Consider the following 20,288-nt stretch of genomic DNA (forward strand, 5'->3'; position numbering starts at 1 on the left):
GGAGAGGGAGATATAGCATCATCTGGTTCACTTCTCAGATGGCCTCAATGGCTGGGGCTGGGCCAGGTCCCTGGAACTCCATGTGGATCTCCCACATAGGTACAGGGGCCCAAGCACTTGGGTCTTATGGTGCCTTCCCAGGTGCCTCATCAGGGAGCCGGATTGGAAGTGGAGGCAGCTGGAACTCAAACTGGCATCCACATGAGATGCTGGTGTTGCAGGCAGTGGCTCAGCCAGCTGTGGCACAACGCCTGCCCCTCCATGAACTTTTTGAAAACTCCCTTGTATGAATGGATTTCAGAACTTTCTGCACCAAAATAAACATTTCAATTACATTTTCCACAAAAAGTTAATTCAAGAGGTTGGGGCCAGCACTGTGGTGCAGCAGGTTAAGGTGCTGCCTATGATGCTGGCATCCCATATGAGTGCTGGTTTGAGTCCTGGCTGCTCCACTTCTGACCCAGCTCCCTGCTAATGTGCCTGGGAAGGCAGCAGAAGATGGGCCAAGTGCTTGTGCCCCTGCCACCCATGTGGGAGGCCCGTATGGAGTTCCTGGCTCCTGGCCTAAGCCTGGCTCGGTTTCAGCCATTGTGACCACTTTGGGGAGTGAGCCAGTGTATGGAAGATTTCTTTTCTCTCTCTCTGCATTTGAAATAAATAAATAAATGAATAAATATTTTAAAAATGTTATTAAAGAGGCAGAGAGATCTCCCCAAACACCCTCACTGCTCAGAGCTGAGTGCTGGGACCAAAGGCAGAAGCCAGAACTCAATCCAGGTCTCCCACATGGGTGGCAGGACCCCAGTCACTTGAGCCATCACTGCTGGCTCCCAGGGTCTGCGTTGGCAGGAAGCTGGGGGTCAGGAGCTGGAACCAAGAAATGGGCGCAGGTCCTCCAGCGTGAGACTCAGGCGTCTCTCCTGGTGTCTTGAGACCCGTTGGGCCAAATGCCTGCACCTCCAGGGACTTTCTGAATTGCCCGCATGCACATAGCCTAGAACTCGTGCCTGGACCATTTTGGAGGATACAGTTGGTGGCATTCGGGCCATTGCACATTGTTGTGTAGCTCTCCCTACCATGTGTCCACAGCACCCTTTGGGGAGTCCCCTTTCCTGCCAGTTATTTGGAGGCGCTGTGTCCTGGCTACCCTGGGAACATTTCTTTGTGGACAGATGGCATTGCACATTTCTCAGGTCTTGGGGTTCCCAGAGGACAGGTCACAGGACACCCGCCTTTGCCGTGGTCCCCTTTCTCTGGTCACCATTCCCTTCCCCTCTGGCCGGGGTGTTTGCCAGTCGCCCTGATGGAGGAGGCAGGGCAGTGAGTGCTGGATTCACACTGGCTGTGGATCGCGGGGCCAAGGTTAGTGAAGAAGCTCTGCTCAGCACCACTGTAGCGTGGTGTGCAGGTGGAACACGGAGGAGGACTTCAGCGTGGCTGACAAACAGCAGCCACCAACCCGGGACACCGTGCCCTGGGAATGCAGTCAGAGGCCCTGTCTCTCCATCGCCTTGCATGTCAAGCACATACATAGGTAATGCATACAGTTGGGGCCGATCAGGAGTCCCTGCATGGATCTGGGAGGTACAGTGGCCAGGTGGTTGCTGCTTCCCCATTTCTGCACACAAGGGCAGACAGCAGTGAGCTGGGAGCAATGACCTACTTATTCCTTCCTCTGGCTGCATCTTAGACATTTTCCTTTTTTGCTCATCTTTGAACTGCTTTTTTTTTTTTTAAATCCATTCAGTAGATCTTCCCACTCAAACATCATCATTCGAACTCTGCATACACATAATGCAATTTTTAAAAAAAGATTTATGTATTTGAAAGGCAGAGTTACAGACAGAAGGAGGGAGGGAGGGAAGGAGTGAGGGAGGAAGAGAGAGAGAAAGAGAAAGAGAAAGAGAAAGAGAAAGAGAGAGAGAGAGAGAGAGAGAGAGAGAGAGAATGAATGTATTTCATTTCTATTTCACTCCCCAAATGGCTGCAATGGCCAGGGCTGGGCCAGGCCAAAGCCAGGAGCCAGGAGCTTCCTCCAGTCTCCTGTGTGGGTGCAGGACCCAAGAACCTGGGCCATCTTCTGCTTCCCCAGGCACATTAGCAGGGAGCTGGATTGGAAGTGGAGCAGTCAGGACTCGAACCAGTGCCCATGTGGGATGCTAGCTTTGCAACTGGAGGCTTAACCTGTGTGCCACAGCGCTGGCCCCGCATAATGCAATTTTATTTTTTATTTTTTATTTTTTTTATTTTTTTATTTTTTTTTTTGACAGGCAGAGTGGACAGTGAGAGAGAGAGACAGAGAGAAAGGTCTTCCTTTGCCGTTGGTTCACCCTCCAATGGCCGCCGCGGCCAGCGCGCTGCGGCCGGCGCACCGTGCTGATCCGATGGCAGGAGCCAGGAGCCAGGTGCTTTTCCTGGTCTCCCATGGGGTGCAGGTCCCAAGCACCTGGGCCATCCTCCACTGCACTCCCTGGCCACAGCAGAGGGCTGGCCTGGAAGAGGGGCAACCGGGACAGAATCCGGCGCCCCGACCGGGACTAGAACCCGGTGTGCCGGCGCCGCTAGGCGGAGGATTAGCCTATTGAGCCACGGCGCCGGCCATAATGCAATTTTATTAAGGCATAGCATTTTCAGACACTTGGCAGAAGCGGTTCCTCCACAGGCAGTTTGATGGGAAACCAGTTGCACGAGGGGCTGTGTGGGGAGCCATGTGTCATTGCCATGTGTCACCTTGTCCAGTCATCATTCCCCATGACCTTCATCCTGCTTGTTTGGCTGAGAGCGCTCGGGTTCAGGAGTGGTGCTGGTAAGGATGTGGGCCATGAATATAAGTAATTTCTGGTACGGGTTCTCGCCTCCCGCAGAGGCAGAGCTGCTAAGCAGAGACTAGTGTTGCGTGCAGATAGGAACAGGGTTTATTTGGCCATGAAGGAGTAAATGCAGATTCATGTGCATTGAGAAATACCCAGCATGCTTGGGCCGAGGAAGTGCCTGTAAAGGAGAGAGAAAGGTAAACCCAACAACGGTACCTGTGACTGGAAGGGCTGGAGCTCCGCTGCGGAGAGAGAGAACAGGAGCAGCACCCTGAAGCCAGGTCCACGGTGGAAACGAGGGCTCTTCCCCCTCTGCCTCTTTTTTATTTTTGTTTATTTTAAAGGTTTATTTATTTACTTGAAAGTCAGAGTTTCACACAGAGAGAAGGAGAGGTAGAGACAGAGAGGTCTTCATCTGCTGGTTCACTCCCCAGTTGGCCGCAATGACCGGAGCTGTGCCGATCCGAAGCCAGGAGCCAGGAGCTTCTTCCAGGTCTCCCATGCAGGTTGAGCCAGCTTCTACTGCTTTCCCAGGCCATAGCAGAGAGCTGGATTGGAAGTGGAGCAGCCAGGACTCGAACCTGCGCCCATATGGGATGCCAGCACCGCAAGCGGCGGTTTTACCCGCTATGCCACCGTGCCGGCTCCATCCCCCTTCTGCTTCTTTTATAAGGAAGGTGTGGTTCCCCAGTAGGACATGCAGATGGGCAGGGTCTTAGCGAGATGGGGTCTTAGCGAGAGCTCTGGTCCTGGGTGTGACAGGTGCATCCGGGAAGGGGGGCTGTCCAGTCGGCAGAGACGGTGTCATTATGCGGGGATACAAGAGTTCCAGCTCGCCTCGACTAACTTCCTGCCTACTTATCCCATCTCAGTAAGAGCCCGAAGGAGGGAATGTGACAACTTCTGTGATTTCGACCCTGCGTTTCCCAGGAGCGAGCTTTCTACTCTGCTGTAACCATAGGAGAGCTGTGCTCGGGGATGGGGATGGTCCTGCCCCATGTGGGCTCCCCGCAGCTCTCAGAAGCTCACCGGGGAGGTCTCCAGCCTGGTGGGAGCTGCTGGAACCCCTTCTCTGAATCACCCCCAATCCTGTTCCTGTCCTTATTTCTCTGCCGGAAACAGAAGGTTGTGGGCAAATGGGAGAGGATGCCTGGTGAACCAGACTGGGAACCGTTTCGTGGGGGGCCATTTCTGCTCACACTTCTGTGACGGGGAGCCCAGGGGTCCCTTCAGGCATGGGGTCAGCCTTCTCTGTGTGGTCAAGGCAGAGTGCAAGGAAGGGGGAGTCTGCAGTGTGTCCCACTTACACTTGTGGTCTGTCTGCCACACCTCCTGTGCTGTTACTGGGCTAGGCTGTTCAGGAGAAAACAGCGTTAGGTGGAGGTGAGATGAATGCAAGCCTTTTGGGTGAAGTCCTGGGCCGTCCAAGTTGAAAAGAACCTACACCTCGTCCAGCTGACCCCTGACACTTGGGGCCTTCCTGCAGCACCTGCGTTGTCTGCTCTGTGCTCGAATACTTCTGGGGACAGCAGGTGTTGACCTCCCACGGCAGTTCATGCTTATCTGGATGGCTCGGCTTGGAAGTGTTCTGTGTTTTCTGCAGCTCCCACCTGTTGGTGTTAAATTCTGCCCCTGGGAGGAACGGGGAACAGTGAATAGCAATGGATACCCTTTTGTGCATGAGTGTTGTATGCAAACATGCATGTAGTCACAGAACAAGCCAGCCAATAAATGAATAAATGCATACGAGAGTGAGCAGAGAGCCTGTCTCAGCGCCGCGTGCTGCCTCCTTCGTCTGTGTGCTCATGGGTTCCTGAGCAGATGCAGTGCTTTTCAAGGGCATCACTGCCTTGCTTGCATTTCGCTGCACGCTTAGGTGTATCCAGTAGGTCCTGTTTACCTGGTTTATATTGTTATGGAAATAGCCATGTCATGCAAATATTCATTTTGTGAGAAGAAATCAGAGGAAATTGGTGTTAATTGCCTTGGGGAAATATATCAGCTTCAGAAAAGAGAACAGAAGAGTTTTCATTTGTGAACTTGTGTAGTAGCTAACTTATTCTTACTGATACCTCCTTAGAAACCCAGGCTGCTTATTGAAAGACGACGTTGTTTTAATTCTCATTTAGTTCACCTTCTCGGAAGGGCCAGGCTAAAGATAGCTGAGCTAAGTCTTCAGGGGGTTGAGAAAAGGGTTACTTTTTAGTTTCCCACAGTGGAGTCATACACACCTAAAACCATTCCAGAATTTTTGGTAGAAACTGTAAGAAAGCACTACAACTCGAGAAATGAATTAACAGGCCACCTTTGTGTGCAGTAGCAACCAGCCGCTTCACTGAATGAATAGCACTGTGTTCCACGTCGGCATAAATCGTGGGCTGAAAGGTAGCACGAGCGTGTGGGCTCGACACCAATGAGGGATGTGTGTGTGCGCACTCAGATTAGCACAAGTCTGCCAATGAGACGAGAAGTCTGACCCAGACGCACAGAACCCTGGCGCACAAGAGCTGAGCACACAAGCTGGCTGTGGCTCCCACCAGGTCTCTCAAACAGATCATTCTTACTATGGCTCCTGAAGAAACAAAGACTGCTTGATACCTTAGCATTCACTCTTGTTCATTGTCTGTTTTTATTTTATTTTTAAATTTATTTTTTGAAAGAGTTACAGAGAGAAAAGGAGAGGGAGAGACACAGAAAGAGAGATCTTCCATCTGCTGGTTCACTCCCCAAATGGCCACAATGACCAGGGCTGGGCCAGGCTGAAGCCAGGAGCCAGGAATTGCATCCGGCTCTCCCATGTGGGAGCAGGGGCCCAAGCACTTGTACCATCTTCTCCCCCTCCTGCCCCCAAAGAAGCCTTTTATTTAAGGAATAAAGACTTAATGCATTTTTTTTTAACTTTTATTTAATGAATATACGTTTCCAAAGTACGAATAATGGATTACTATGGCTTCCCCCCCATACCGTCCCTCCCACCCACAACCCTCCCCTTTCCCACTCCCTCTCCCCTTCCATTCACATCAAGATTCATTTTCGATTATCTTAATATACAGAAGATCAGCTTAGTATACATTAAGTAAGGATTTCAACAGTTTGCTCCCACACAGAAACATAAAGTGAAAAATAATAGATGATTTTTTTTAATGATGATGAAATCAGATCAGACCTATTGTCATGTTTAATCCCAGTGAGAGTCAAGTTGGGAGTTGATAGTTTCTATTCTTTTCTTTTCTTTTTTTTTTTTTTTTTTACAGAGGATCAGTTTAGTATGCATTAAGTAAAGATTTCAACAGTTTGCACCCCCATAGAAACACAAAGTGAAATATATTATTTGAGTACTCGTTATAGCATTAAATCTCAATGCACAGCACATTAATGACAGAGATCCTAATGCATTTTTAAGTACAACTTTAGGAATACAGTGATTCTTCCTACCATACCCACCCTCCCACCCCTCCTCCATCTCCTCCTCCTCCTCCTTCTCTTCCCCCGAGTTGGGCCATCTTCTGCTGCTTTCCCAGGTGCATTAGCAGGGAGCTGGCTCAGAAGTGGGGCAGCTGGGACTCAGCTGGCACTCACATGGGATGCCGGCATTGCAGGTGGTGGCTTTCCCCCTCCACCATAACGCCGGCCCTCCCCTTTCTGTTTTCAAGACTGACCTGTAGATGTATTGCTTCCAGTTCAGATGGGGGGACCACGATGGCCAACAGTGAGTCGGCTTCTCCTGAAATGACACGGACGTTGCAAGAATGCTGCTTTTGTGCCAGTCACCGTTCTGTTCACACAGGTAGATGAATTCCCTTCAGTCCTGAAGACGAGGCCAGGGTGTCACTGCAGAGTGATCCACCATCATTTTAGTGGCGCAAGGAAGTGTGGGCTTGTTCCCTGGTTGCAAAAGAGAGGAATCTGGCTGCGCAGAGTGTTTCAAGGGCTCTGGGGCTGCCCCAGTCACTGCTTCCAACCGTCTTTGGGGAACAGTGGTCATCTCCATTACAGGAGCTGGCTGGGGGCTGTGCTCCAGGGCCTACCCCTCGGGGAGAGGAATGAGTGGGAGGTGGCACACCTCTGGCCTGAGGCCCCCAGCCCAGCTGTGGGTACAGTACTCTTGCTCACCTTCTGTGCCTGGCTTTGGAGTGGGCCAGGGGGACCACCAGCTACAGGTGCAGGTTGCCTTGGCAACTGGAGAAGGCAAAGAAATGACTGCACTCCTAGTGTCTCCAGGAGGAGTGAGCTCAGTGGACTCCAGGATTTCAGCCCAGGGAGGCCCCTTTCTGAGTCCAGTGTGAGAACAAACGTGTCCTGGGCTGGTGTTGTGGCATAGTGGCCTCCTGTGACACCAGCATCCCTTAGGAGTGCCAGTTCGAGTCCTGGCTGCTCCACTTGCAATCCAGCTCACTGCTAATGGCCTGGGAAAAAGCAATGGAAGATGGCTCAAGGGCTTGGATCCCTGCCACCCTCGTGGGAGACCCGGATGAAGCCCTTGGCTCCTGGTTTTGGCCTGGTCCAGCCTTGGCTGTTGCAGCTGCTTGGGGACTGAACCAGCAGATGGAAAACCTCTCTCTCTTTCTCTGTAACTCTTTCAGATAAATACAAATAAATCTTTTTTTAAAATGGGATAACTGTGTTGCTACAAGCTTCCAGGTATGTGGGGATGGGCCACTGCCGCAGTGGGAAGCTCACACAGGCAGTGGCAAGACAGGGGGGCTGGCTCTCCTGGAGAACCCGGCTCAGGTGTTTGGAAAGTGGGAAACGGTGTGAAGGTTTCTGGAATACCCTCTCTTTGGGGAGACTTGAGGCACAAACGTACCAGAGTCAGGCAATCCTAGGGCCTTAGAAATGGGAGGAACAGTAAAGTGTCCGTGCTCCTGTTCCCAGCAAGTCTCCTGTTCTCCAAAGACAGACTCTTGGGTTGAGAAGGGAGCTCCAGGTCAGAGCTGCATTGCAAACCAACTGTTTACATTTTCACTTGAACTTGGGACCAGGGCTGTTTACAGTTCATATTATTAACTACTTGAATTTTCCAATATGTCTCTGTGTGTGTGTTTCTTTTTTCTTTTTTTTTAGAAATTTCTCATGCATAGAACCATTATATGGTGCAAGTGTATCATTAGACTTAATTATAAGCTTCTTGAAAGAGGCACTTTTTCCAGAAAGAAAGTCACCATGTGTGAGAAGCTGACTGTGACCCATGACCTCTGTGGCCTTGAGCCAGATAGCAAACCTATTGGCTCATGTTCCTCCCCACAACTGTCTCCCCTCTCCTCACCCTGGCAGCAGCCGTTCAGCAGTGGATGGGCTGAGACATTCTGATACCCTTTTCTGCCCTTGCTAACCTGAGAGCTAATGAGGTTAGCCGCTCTTGAGGCAAACATATGTTTATTCCTCCTGTTTTTCCAGAAAAGGGTCTTGCATTTGAATAGCATGAAAATGACAGGACCTTCTCAGCGATGCCAGTGAGAGTGAAACTTTGCCAATGATTCACCCCGTTAGGTTTTCGTAATTGTCCCATTTTTCTTTCATGATCCTTTTAAAATAGGAAAAACACACAAACAACACTGATTTCAGTGCTTCGGGTTTATGCCTAAACATACGGGTTTGAAAATCAGAGAACTAAGAGTGGTCTTTATTGTTTGGGTCAGAGCCTGCAGTATTGTGTGTCTTTGGAGATGAAGAGTTAAGAGACGTGGGCCTGAGGAGTTCAGATGTGCAGGCAGAGGAGCTTGCTCCAAAGGAGAGGTGACTGAGAAGGGACGGCCTTGCGACAGACCGGAGTGGTGCATCTCAGCCTTGTCCCCAGAGTGGAGACTGGTAGCAGATGGTGACCAGCAATAAAACCCAAATACTCCAAGTGCTGCCAAGCCACTTGGGAAGTGACTGCACCTGCCCTAGTTCTGGTTTCCCCAGCGATGGTCCAGTGTTGGCTTGAGAAAGTGCTGGCCGCTGTGATATCGTTTCCTGTGACTGCTCCTGTCAGGCCTGGCACTGCACGTTTGGCTCAGCCTTGTGTCTCTGAGTGATGACCCTGCACTTGCTGGATGTACGGCCAGTGGTGAATTGACCAGGGCCGTGGGGTCGGTGGCAGGGTAGCCAGCCAGATGGTGTGTGATAGGCCAGGCCCCCATGTGCGCCCCCTACAGCAGCTGTCCACAGGTCCTGGGATGGGAAATGAATGGGGAATGTACAGGTGTGTTGGGGGGTTCTCTGGCCAGACCTGCCTTTGTGTCTTGGCTCCAGCGCCTAATACCTATTTTTTTTTTTTTTTTTGACAGGCAGAGTTAGTGAGAGAGAGACAGAGAGAAAGGTCTTCCTTCCGTTGGTTCACCCCCCTAATGGCTGCTATGGCCAGCTCGCTGTGCCAATCCGAAGCCAGGAGCCAGGTGCCTCCTCCTGGTCTCCCATGCGGGTGTAGGGCCCAAGCACTTGGGCCATCCTCCACTGCCTTCCCAGGCCACAGCGGAGAGCTGGACTGGAAGAAGAGCAACTGGGACAGAATCTGGCACCCCAACTGGGACTGGAACCTGGTGTGCCAGCACCGCAGGCAGAGGATTAGCCTAGTGAGCTGCGGCGCCAGCCCCTAATACCTACTTGACCTTGGCACATTCCTTGCCTTTGCTGTCCTTATTTGTCAGTAAAGAACATTTCCATTTTAGGGTACCTGGCACAAAATAAGCATGTAAGAAATGTTAGCTATTATTTTAATTAACTAAAGATATCATATGACGCTGCAAATAGCTAATTCAGTGGTTAATTCACTAATCTGTGCAAAAATATTGATGAAGGCCTGCAAGTGGCAGACCCTATGCAGCATGAGTTCCTGCGGAGAGAGCAGTCAATAGCACAGGCAGTGTGGTCTCCAGGCCGGATTGCTCTTGTTCCTTCTTGCTCTTTTACGTTCCTTTCTCGTCCAATTAGGAAAAGAAACTATAGAAAATTACTTATTTTAAGCCAATTTGAAACTCAAGCAAAGCATTCACGCTGAACTGACATGAAACCAGAATGGCTTGAGCTTTAAATTACAGCACCCCCACCCACCCCCCCCGCCCCGCAACAACAAAACTTCCATTTTTGCTAGAGTTGAAGGCTTAGTAGTTATCGGAAGCTGGCTTGTTAGGGCAATTTACTAAAGCAGCACTGTAGAGTGGGATCTTGCTGTTGGCTGCACCAGGAAATTTGTGCCTACAGCCATCAACTTTAGTAATATGCTAAGGGATATATTTAATGACGCATAGAAATATTGACTTTATGTAAAAGAAACAGCCAAGGCCAATTGGCATGTATTTGTTTGCACACGAGGTCCAGCTCATTAGACATCAATGTGTTTTCAGAGTAGCGCGTGCTATTTTGTGACCGTGTGATGAGAAGACGTGGTTGCCTTTGAGACGACAAACACGGAATTCTGGTTGACTTGTTAGCATCCTCTACTTCGTAAGTCAGACACTTCTGCAGTTGCTGACTTCCTTCTGAGCTCAATGGTTTCCATGCTTTGCTGTCAGAATCCTTGTGAATGTGTGGGGTGGGGCTGGCTGACGGCTTGGGGGTTTTCCTCAGATCTCAGTCTTGCTGGGTGTGTCTAGAAGATCCATCTTGTGTTCACAAGGAGGGCCATGGGGCCTTTGGAGAAAGAAGGTGGGCCCAGGGCTCTCAGCAGGGGTTTTTGACCTTGGCAGGAAGGGTAGTGTGGGATTCACACCTGCTACATGTCCCCCTCCCCACCATGAGCCTGGCCCCACTGCACGTGAAGCTGAATGGACCTGTGCAGAAATCCTGGATGCACAGAAGGATAAAGAGGGCAGAGCAGCCTGGCAGAGGTGTAGCCAGGACTGTAGGAGTGGAGATCGCTGGTGTGGCAGGACTATGGCTCGAGAGGACAACAGGGCAGATGGCCCCCGTGGTCCTCAGGTGCCAGCCTCGACCTGAAAACCCAACAGGGACCATTGCAAGGTGGCCGGGTGGAGTTGCGGTGGGCAGAGAAGGGCTGGCAGCAGGGTCTGCTGCAGGTCTCATTTCCATGTATGTTTTCTCGCTCCTGCAGCAGATGGGGCCTGAGGCTCTGCACACAGTGACCGTCACCTTTTGGGCAGGTGCTTGGCTGTGATGGTGTGAACTGTGCCAGGTGCTGCCCTGCGGAGTGTTCTGGGTGTGAGCCAATGACAGCAACAGCAGTAGCAGCAGCAGTGTCCATAGGGGGAGGCAGGAATGTGTTTGATGCTATGAGAGGGGTTGGAAGGGAGAAGGGAGCGTGGACAGAGACTCCGAGACACATTCCCATGCCCATGCCTGGCCCAGCGGGGCCCAGAGAAGGCGAGCAGCAGCTCAAGCCTCCCCAGGAGGTCAGCAGTCCATCCGGACAGAGCAGGAATGCAGGTGGTGTGCTGGTGTGGCTGGCTGGCAGCCATCTGCTTCTTCTTTGCACTGTCTGCAGCCCCCAGCTGTAGCTTCTGCACTTCTTGTAGTCCCTCTGGTGCTAAGGTTTTCTTTTTGTTAAAGAGATTTTTATTAATTTATTTGAAAGGCAGAGAGAGAGAGAGAGAGAGAGAGAGAGAGAGAGAGATCTTTGATTTGTTAGTTCATTCCCCAAATGGCCACAACAGCTAGGTCTGGGCCAGGCCTAAGCCGGGACTCCATCTGGGTCTCCCATGTGGGTGCAGGGGCCCAAGCACTTGGGCCATCCTATGCTGCTTTCCCAGGTGCATTAGCAGGAAGCTGCATCAGAAGTGGAGCAGCCGGGCCTCGAACTGGTGCTCATATGGGATGCCAAGGCCTACCCCACCTTTCTTATTATTAAACTCCCTGCATCTCTAGGGACTGAGCTTGGCCACGTATAATGGAGAGCCTACGACACTGGCTTGACATTCAGGAGTTTGTTTCTCTCATGCAGCCAGGGTGCAGGGGGATGGGTGCTGAATAGTGCAGCAGCTCCTCAGTGTCCTGGGCCCCTTTAGCTCTCTGCTCTGCTTGTCTTATTCTCAGGTTGACAGAGTGGCTCTTGTACCTGTGTCATCACAGCCACCTGCCATGCCATAAGAAGGGAGAACAGTGAGGGCCAAAGATACGGGCCGGCTGCACACACAGCTCCCCTTATTGCAGACTGAGGGTCCCTTATTCAGAATGCTTCAGGTTTTTCCGTGTTTGGGAGTAATGCATATTTTGATGTTTTTCAACAATATATTTATGCCACAGAAAGGAAGCAAAAAATCATGGTGAGTGATGGACGTAGATCTTGGCCCCCTGTGGGGCATCTTGGGGTGTGGGGGGACCTGGCTGCTGCTGCTGCATCAGCCTGCATCTGTGTCATTGTGTTTCCCCTATGAGCGTGCGTGTGTGGGAGAATCAGAGTGGGCTTGGGAAAGTTGCATAAAGCTTTAGGGTACTGGAAGGTCTTCTTTTCCCTGCGGATGCTGACTGAACTCTATGTCGTATGCCTGTGTTTTGACTGGTATGGGTCACCTGAGGTCATGTGTGGATTTTTCCACTTGCGACATTGGTGCTCATAAAGTTTTGGATCTTGGGGCCAGCACTGTGGCGTAGTGGGTAAAGCCACCGCAGGCATCCCATATGAGCACCAGTTCAAGACCCAGCTGCTCCACTCCCGATCCAGCTCCTTGCTAATGCTCCTGGGAAAGCAGTGGAAGATGGCCCCATTCCTTGGGCCCCATAAGAGAGACCCAGAAGAAGCTCCTGGCTTTGGACTGGTCCAGCCCTGGCCATTGTGGCCATCTGGGGAGTCAACCAGTGGATGGAACATTGCTCTCTCTCTCTCTCTCTGTAAACTCTGCCTTTCAAATAAATAAATCTTTTAAAAAAAGAGAAAATTTTAGATTTTAGATTATGCATTTTGGGATTAGGAGTGTTCAACCTGTTTGAGAAACTTGATAGCTTTCCTGTAAGGCCTAACAGTAGGCTTTTGCTCCCGTCCTGCTGGCTGGAAGTACATTGTGCAACAGTACTTATTTGCAGGGGAGGGGGGACCATGAGCTATTGTTGTTGTTGGTGGTGGTGGTGGTGGCTTAAGGAGGAGCCACTGCTGTGTGGAGCACACATGGGTTCTCCTGGTAAAGAGAGGGGAATCCAAGCAGCTGGTGTTGTGTGGCGTGGGCCTGGCTCCAGGCAGCACCTGCAGAGTGAGTGGCTGTGACAGTGCACAGGACACTGTCGTGAGAGGAAAGATCATGTCTGGATTTCAGCAGCAGCACAGCATGTTACTGGATGTTCCTCCCACCTTCATCACACAGCCATTTTCAGTGTTCAGCTCCCGGCACTTATGGTCTTGCATTTTTTTTTTCTGAAATGATCCTAAAGGCATGGGAAATTTCTTGATCAGGGTTTCAGGACTGTTGAGTGCACCCAGCAGTAGGGACTGGTGAGTTTTGGTTGGCTGTGACAGCGGCAAATGGAGGACCTGGTGCTTATTTCCTGGCACCTCTGTGTGTGTTGACAAATGACAGCAGCCTGCAAAGACCTCCCTGGCCAACTCTGCATCCCTAAGGTGTCTGTGCACGCATGGTCAGCAAGGGGTCTAGCCTGCTCTCACTGTCTTCCCTCCCTCCCTCCCAAAACATGCATGCACACAGCAAGACAAATATATCATAATCAGAATGCCAAAGGAATCAAAGAGAAGGCAGGGTGCTGTGATTTGAGGCAGGGCTGAAGTTGAAGCTAGCATACAAAGTGTGTGCCTGAGGTCCTGTATGTCCTGGTGGCCCTGAGCTTCTAGCAGTCAGCAGATCGAGAGAAGAATCAGGGCCGCCCAGCTCATGGCATCAAGAAGACCAAGATGGATGGCTACTGGCAGAAGCTCAGCCTTTCTCAGCCCTGAGTGACCTTAGAGGGCAGAGAGGAGCCCAGTCAATGTCCACAGTGCAGGGTGCTTCATGCAGGAAGCTCATGGAACAAGGCATTAAAATGTAAGTGTGTTTTGGCACAGAATAATTTTTTTTTTTTTTTGACAGGCAGAGTGGACAGTGAGAGAGAGACAGAGAGAAAGGTCTTCCTTTGCCGTTGGTTCACCCTCCAATGGCCGCCGCGGCCAGCGCGATGCGGCCGGCGCACCACGCTGATCCGATGGCAGGAGCCAGGAGCCAGGTGCTTCTCCTGGTCTCCCATGGGGTGCAGGGCCCAAGCACCTGGGCCATCCTCCACTGCACTCCCTGGCCACAGCAGAGGGGGCACAGAAGAATTTTGAAATCCATGCATATGAGGGATCTTTAGAAAGTTCATGGAAAACATTTATTGTGAAAAAATCCTGCATGGATTTCAAAATCTTTTTTGCACCATAATCTTCACCCCATTTTCCCAGGAACTTGTTGAGGTACCCTCATACATCAAGACAGCTGAGGATGAGGTGGAGTTTGGGTTATAGGTGAGGGAGCAAGTTTATCCCTGCTTGGGGTGGTCTGACGGGGCCTCCCAGGGGTGGTGACACTTGCAGAAGGGGCAGAAATAAGTCTTGTTCGTCTGGAGCAGGGATTTGTGTGATGGAGCTGTGGGAGGCCCTTGGGATGAATTTAGGGATGGCTCAGTGGTTTGGACCTTATCAGGTAAACAGCAGCAAACTGAAATGTTTGGGGTCAGGAAAGTGACCCAATCAGAGCAGTGATTTTGAAAATTACTAAGTGCTCACAACATGGAAACCTTACAGGCAGTAATTATCGGTTCTTACAAAATAGCGCACTGATGACAAGCACCAAGGAAAGAGAAGGTGCAGAGCGCAGGTGCACGTCCTGTGACCAAGTGTTTTGTTGATGCAGAACAGGCATCGTGGAGTCTGTGGCTTCTGCTTGGGAAATGGGAAAATGGATGAGGCACTCAAGGCCAGTACCCATCTGCCCAACTCTGGGATGAGACCTGTCTGCTGTGGTCTCACCCATCATGCTGAGCCCCCGCCCATCACGCAGATGCCACACCTACCGTGTGGAAACAATGCCTAGGCCCCGCCCACAGCTGAGGCCCCGCCCACAGCCCTGCCCATCACGCCAAGGCCCTGCAGTGTGCTGGCACATGGTGGCCCAGGGCAGGGCCACTAGGTATTCATCCTGCAGCCCTGTGGTGCATGCTTAGGTTTGTACTGGCACAAGGGGACACAGGGGAACAGAGCAGGGCTTCTTGGCCGCAGGGATGCCTGCTTCTTGCTGTACAGCCGTGTGCAAGGCTAGACTAGAGCAGGCTGGAAGTGCAGGAAGCCAGAGACTGCCTCCAGCCTTGAAGCAGAGAGCCTGCAGAACTAGAGTGGGGCTCACAGTGCCAGCAGCTGAGTGTTGCTAAGCTCTGTCCACCCCAGGAGCTCAGGCAGCCAGGTCCTGGGCATGGGGGCCCTGAATTGAGCATGTTGGCTGTTGCGTGCTATCCTGATTCCCAGACTACCCCGAGGGGCTGCAGGATGGAGGTTTTTCCTCTTTGGAACTGTTCTTTATGGCATGTGGTGGTGGACCCATGGGCTTCCTTGCTGCCTCTTTTGGAACCCGTGCTGCAGCTGTGGGCACACTCTGGAAGTCTTGCAGTGGGCTCACAGCCTAGGGGGTCACCCAGTAACCTCTGTGGGTGGCCAGTGTCTCTGAAACCCTGCAGAAGTTGCTGCCTGTAGTTCTGATAGGGAACAAATAGCCACTGCTGTATAGGCTGTGTCTGCAGGGACCAACCCCCTTCACCTTGCTGTGTCTCTATCCCTGAATATCACCCCTTGTGTTATCAGACTCAAGTGAAGCCGAGAGTGCCCTGCCCTGAACACAGGGGATCATTAGAGTAATCAACAAATCTCCAAGCCAGCCTGGCTCCTGATTGATGAACTCATGTCATCACACTGATGGCCCAGCAGAAGGCAAGACCTGTTTGCAAACATTAAAAAAAAATTTGCCCCAGTCTTACCTCTCCTGAACCCTTGATAAAAATGGCTAGGTGTATGAAAAGGAAAGAAAAGAATCACCCCCAGGAGACAAAGCAATCATTAGGACCAGACTCGGATACATCACAGATGTTGGCACTGTCTGATAGGGAGTTTACAATCAATGTGATTTAACAGAAGTATGACTGTCACAGATACATGGGCAGTGTGCAAGAACACGGGGCCAAGAGCGCTTATCTACATGGAAGCACCAAGAGGACTAGTACAGGAAGCACAAGGACACGGTGGAACATCTGGAGCAGGTGTTGAGCCTTGGGGTGCCTGGGTTTGATACCTGGCTCTGACGCCTGATCCCAGCTTTCTGCTGATGTGGACCTGGCAGGCAGTGGTGATGGCTCAAGTAATCGGGTTCCTTTCACCCACATGGGAGACCTGGATTGAGTTATTGTCTTGTCACTTCAGCCTGGCCCAGTTCCTACATGTGGGGGGAGAACCAGCAGATGGGAAACGATCCAAAATACCCTTTATTAGAAAGCCATAAGGAGACAAAAGAGAGAGGGAATGAGGGTGAAAATATTTAAAGAGATAATGATTGAGAAATTCCCCAGATTAATGACAGACACCAGTTTACTAACCCAAGTGGCCAAGAATACCAGGCAGGATAAAGACAACAAAACACACCTATGTATATCATATTCAAACCATTATAAAGAAAAGGCAAAGAGATATTTTTTAAAGATTTTATTTTATTTATTTGAAAGAGTTACAGAGAGAGGTAGAGACAGAGAGGGAGGTCGTCTACCCACGGGTTCCCTCCCCACATGGCCGCAATGGCCGGAGCTGTGCTGATCCGAAGCCAGGAGCCAGGAGCTTCCTCCGGGTCTCCCACATGGGTGAGGGGGCCCAAGGACTTGGGCCATCTTCTTCTGCTATCCCAGGCCATAGCAGAGAGCTGGATTGGAAGAGAAGCAGCCAGGATGTGAACCAGTGCCCATATGAGATGCTGGTGCTTTAGGCCAGGGCGTTAACTGCCACGCCACAGCGCCGGCCCCAAGAGATTTTTTTTTTTTTAAAGATTTATTTATTTTGAAAGAGTTACACAGACAGAGAAGGAGGGAGAGAGAAGGAGAGGGAGAGGGAGAGGGAGAGGGGGAGAGAGAGAGAGAGAGAGCTTCTTTCTGCTGGTTCAGATGGCTGCAACAGCCGGAGCTGAGCCAATCTGAAGCCAGGAGCCAGGAGCTTCTTCCAGGTCTCCCACATGGGTGCAGGGGCCCAAGGACTTGGGCCATCTTCTGCTGCTTTCCCAAACCTCAACAGAGAGGTGGATCAGAAGTGAGAAGCTGGGACTTGAACCGGCAGCTGTATGGGATGCTGGCACTGCAGCAGCAGCCCAAGAGATAATCTTAAAGAGACAAAAGACATCACAGCAAAGCAAAACTAGAGTTACAGCAGGCCGGTGCTGCGGCTCACTAGACTAATCCTCCACCTGTGGTGCCGGTACTCTGGGTTCTAGTCCTAGTTGGGGTGCCGGTTCTGTCCTGGTTGCTCCTCTTCCAGTCCAGCTCTCTGCTGTGGCCTGGGAAGGTAGTGGAGGATGGCCCAGGTGTTCGGGCCCTGCACCTGCATGGGAGACCAGGAGGAAGCACCTGCCTCCTGGCTTTGGATTGGCGCAACGTGCCGGCCGTAGCAGCCACTTGGGGGTTGAACCAACAGAAAAAGGAAGACCTTTCTGTCTGTCTCTCTCTATCACTGTCTGTGACTCTGCCTGTCAAAAAAAAAAAAAAAAAAAAAAAAGTTACAGCAGACCTCTCTGTGGACACTATGCTAGTTAGAATACGATGGGGTGCCATTGTCAAAGGTTCTAAAACAAAAGTGCTGCCAAGCCAGAATTCTGTCTGCAATGAAAAATCTGTAAAAATGAGGGCTAAATGAAGATTTTCTCAGGTGGACAGAATGGTGAGATCGTTTCTAGCAGACTTACTTTATGTGAAATGTTAAAAGGATTTTTTTTCTGTGTTTTAAAATTTTTTTAGAGATTTATTTATTTGAAAGGCAGAGTGGCAGAAAGAGAGACAGAGAGAGAAAGAGATCTTCTGTATACTAGTTCTCTCCCCAAACAGTCACAAGGAATCCAGGAGCCTGGAACTCCATTTGGGTTCCCTGTGTGTGTGGCAGAGGCCCAAGTACACAGGCCATCTTCTGCTGCCTTCCCAGGCACATTAGCAGGGAGCTGGATCAGAAATAAGCAGCTGGGACTTGAACTGGTGTTCCTATGGGATACCAGTGGTGCAAGTGGTGGCTTAACTCACTGATCCCACAACTTTAACCCCTAAAGGGAAGTTCTTTATGCAGGATTAGTATGTCAGATAGAATCTTGGATCTCTATGAAGAAATGACGAGCACTAGAAATGGAATAAATGAAGGCAACATGAAAATCCAATTTTTCCACTTTTTTTTTTGACAGAAAGAGTTAGACAGTGAGAGAGAGAGAGAGAAAGGTCTTCCTTCCGTTGGTTCACCCCCAAATAGGTGCTACGGCCAGCATGCTGCACCGATCCGAAGCCAGGAGCCAGGTGCGCTTCCTCCTGGTCTCCAATGCAGGTGCAGGGCCCAAACACCTGGGCCATCCTCCACTGCCTTCCCGGGCCACAGCAGAGAGCTGGATTAGAAGAGGAGCAACCAGGACAGAACCAGCACCCCAGCTAGGACTAGAACCCAGAGTACTGGCGCCGCAGGTGGAGAATTAGCCTAGTGAGCCACGGTGCTGGCCAATTTTCCACTTTTTAATCACTCTAAAAGAGGTCATTGTCCAAAGCCAAGTGCTGCATTATATTGGGTATTTCTCTAACCTGTGTAAAAGTGAAATATATACCAATAATGCAAATAATGAGAATGAGGTACTTCACAAAGTTTGTGGAATGTGGAATTAAAAGCTAAGTTTATTTTAGTGCAAAACCGTTTTGAAATTCATGCAGACATTTTTTTATGATACACATTTTCACGAACTTTGTGAAGTTCCTTCATATTTATGGATTTCAAAATGTTTTGGCATGGAGCCAGTGCTGTGGTGTGGCAGGTGAAGCCACCACCTGTGGTGCAGGCATCCCATATGGGTACCAGTTCAAGTCCTGGCTGCCCCTCTTCCAATCCAGCTCTCTGCTATGGCCTGAGAAAGCAGTGGATGATGGCCCAAGCCCTTGGGCCCCTGCACCCGTGTGGGAGACCTGGAAGAAGCTCCTGGCTCCTGGCCTCAGATCGGCACAGCTCTGGCCATTACAGCTATTTGGGAAGTGAACCAGCAGATGTAAGACCTCTCTCTCTCTCTCTCTCTCTCTCTCTCTCTGTTTGTAACTCTGCCTTTCAAATAAATCTTCAAAAATGTTTTTGCACCACAATTAACTTGTCTTTTAACTTGATTTTCCACTAGCCTTATGTATACAGTCCAGCTTATAGTGTTGTAAGATCCTTACCATATTATTCAAAGGTAAGCCCTGATTAGCTCGAGATGTATATCATAAACCCCAGGGCAGATACTAAGAATAGCTGCTGAAACACAGGTGTGTACAAAGCACAGTGGAAGCAGGTGAGGAACACCTGTGTCATCTTGAGCCAAGGAAAGGAGGAGAGAAGAGGAGGAGCAGAGATCTGGGCAGGAGTTAGGGGAGTGCATTCTTCCAAGAGTGGAGGACGAGAGCACGCCCAGGAGGAGGGGTGTGTTTGTGTGTGCAGTGCAGGGAAACCATGGGGCTGACAGCGCAAGTGTGCACATGTCCACTATCAGGCTGTGCAGTCGGCACCCTCCATAGCAGTTCCGGCAGTCGGGAGAGGTCCTTTCACAAAGGGTTGAGTTGTAACTGGAGGGCTGCATCCAGCATTGGCTGCTTTCAGAAGAAAAAGGCAGGAGGGCTGCATGTGGGGAGGTGGAAGCAAACTTGGGGGACATGTCCGTGGTTTAAGATTGTTGCAGCAAGATATTGGAAGTGGGGGCGGAGTTAGCCTTTGAGAAGACAACAGGTCATTTTTTTCCGAAGATAGGCTATGGGGCGGGCATTTGGCCTGGTGGTTAAGATCTTGCTTAGGGCGCTCACATACCACGTGGGAATACCTGGGTGAAGTCCTGGATCTGCTGCTTCTCCAGCTTTTTGCTGATGCAGCCGTGGATGGCAGACATATTTGCATCCCTGTTACTACGTGGGAGACATAGATTCGATTCTGGGCCCCAGACTTAAGTGTGGTCCAGCCTCAGCCTCTGTGGGCATCTGGGGAGTAAACCAGCTGGTGGAAGATCCAATCTCTGTCTCTGTCTCTCTCTCTCTCTCTTTCTATTTCTCTGCCTCTTTTTCTCTTTTATCTCTTTGCCTTTTAAGCAAAACGTGGAAATAAATAAAAAACTAAAAAAAAAAGAACCAGGACAGGATAGAAAGCAAGGGGAAGGGGGCTACAGGACCTCTGGAGGCAGAGCGGAGGCTGCTCTGGGAAGCCGATTCTCAGTGTCTTGCCTAAGGAGACACAGCAGGAAAAAAATGCCATGGGACACAGCAGAAGGCATTTTCTGAGATGTTCTGTGGCTTCTTTTGACCACATCTTTTTGGTTTTTCTCTCTCTTCTAATTCCTGACTCGGTTAGTTTCTTAGGGC

At 50.6% G+C, this 20,288-nt stretch overlaps 1 protein-coding gene across 5 annotated transcripts in view; it reads left to right on the top strand.

Moving 5' to 3' along the window:
- Window positions 1-20,288, top strand: part of CSGALNACT1 (chondroitin sulfate N-acetylgalactosaminyltransferase 1) — a 323,288-nt gene that overhangs the window by 23,673 nt on the left and 279,327 nt on the right. The gene's annotated exons all lie outside the window — the stretch shown is intronic.

Source organism: Oryctolagus cuniculus, chromosome 8 (genome assembly GCF_051225735.1).
Source record: "Oryctolagus cuniculus isolate XC-2025 breed Fujian yellow rabbit chromosome 8, ASM5122573v1, whole genome shotgun sequence".
Taxonomy (NCBI): Eukaryota; Metazoa; Chordata; class Mammalia; order Lagomorpha; family Leporidae; genus Oryctolagus; species Oryctolagus cuniculus.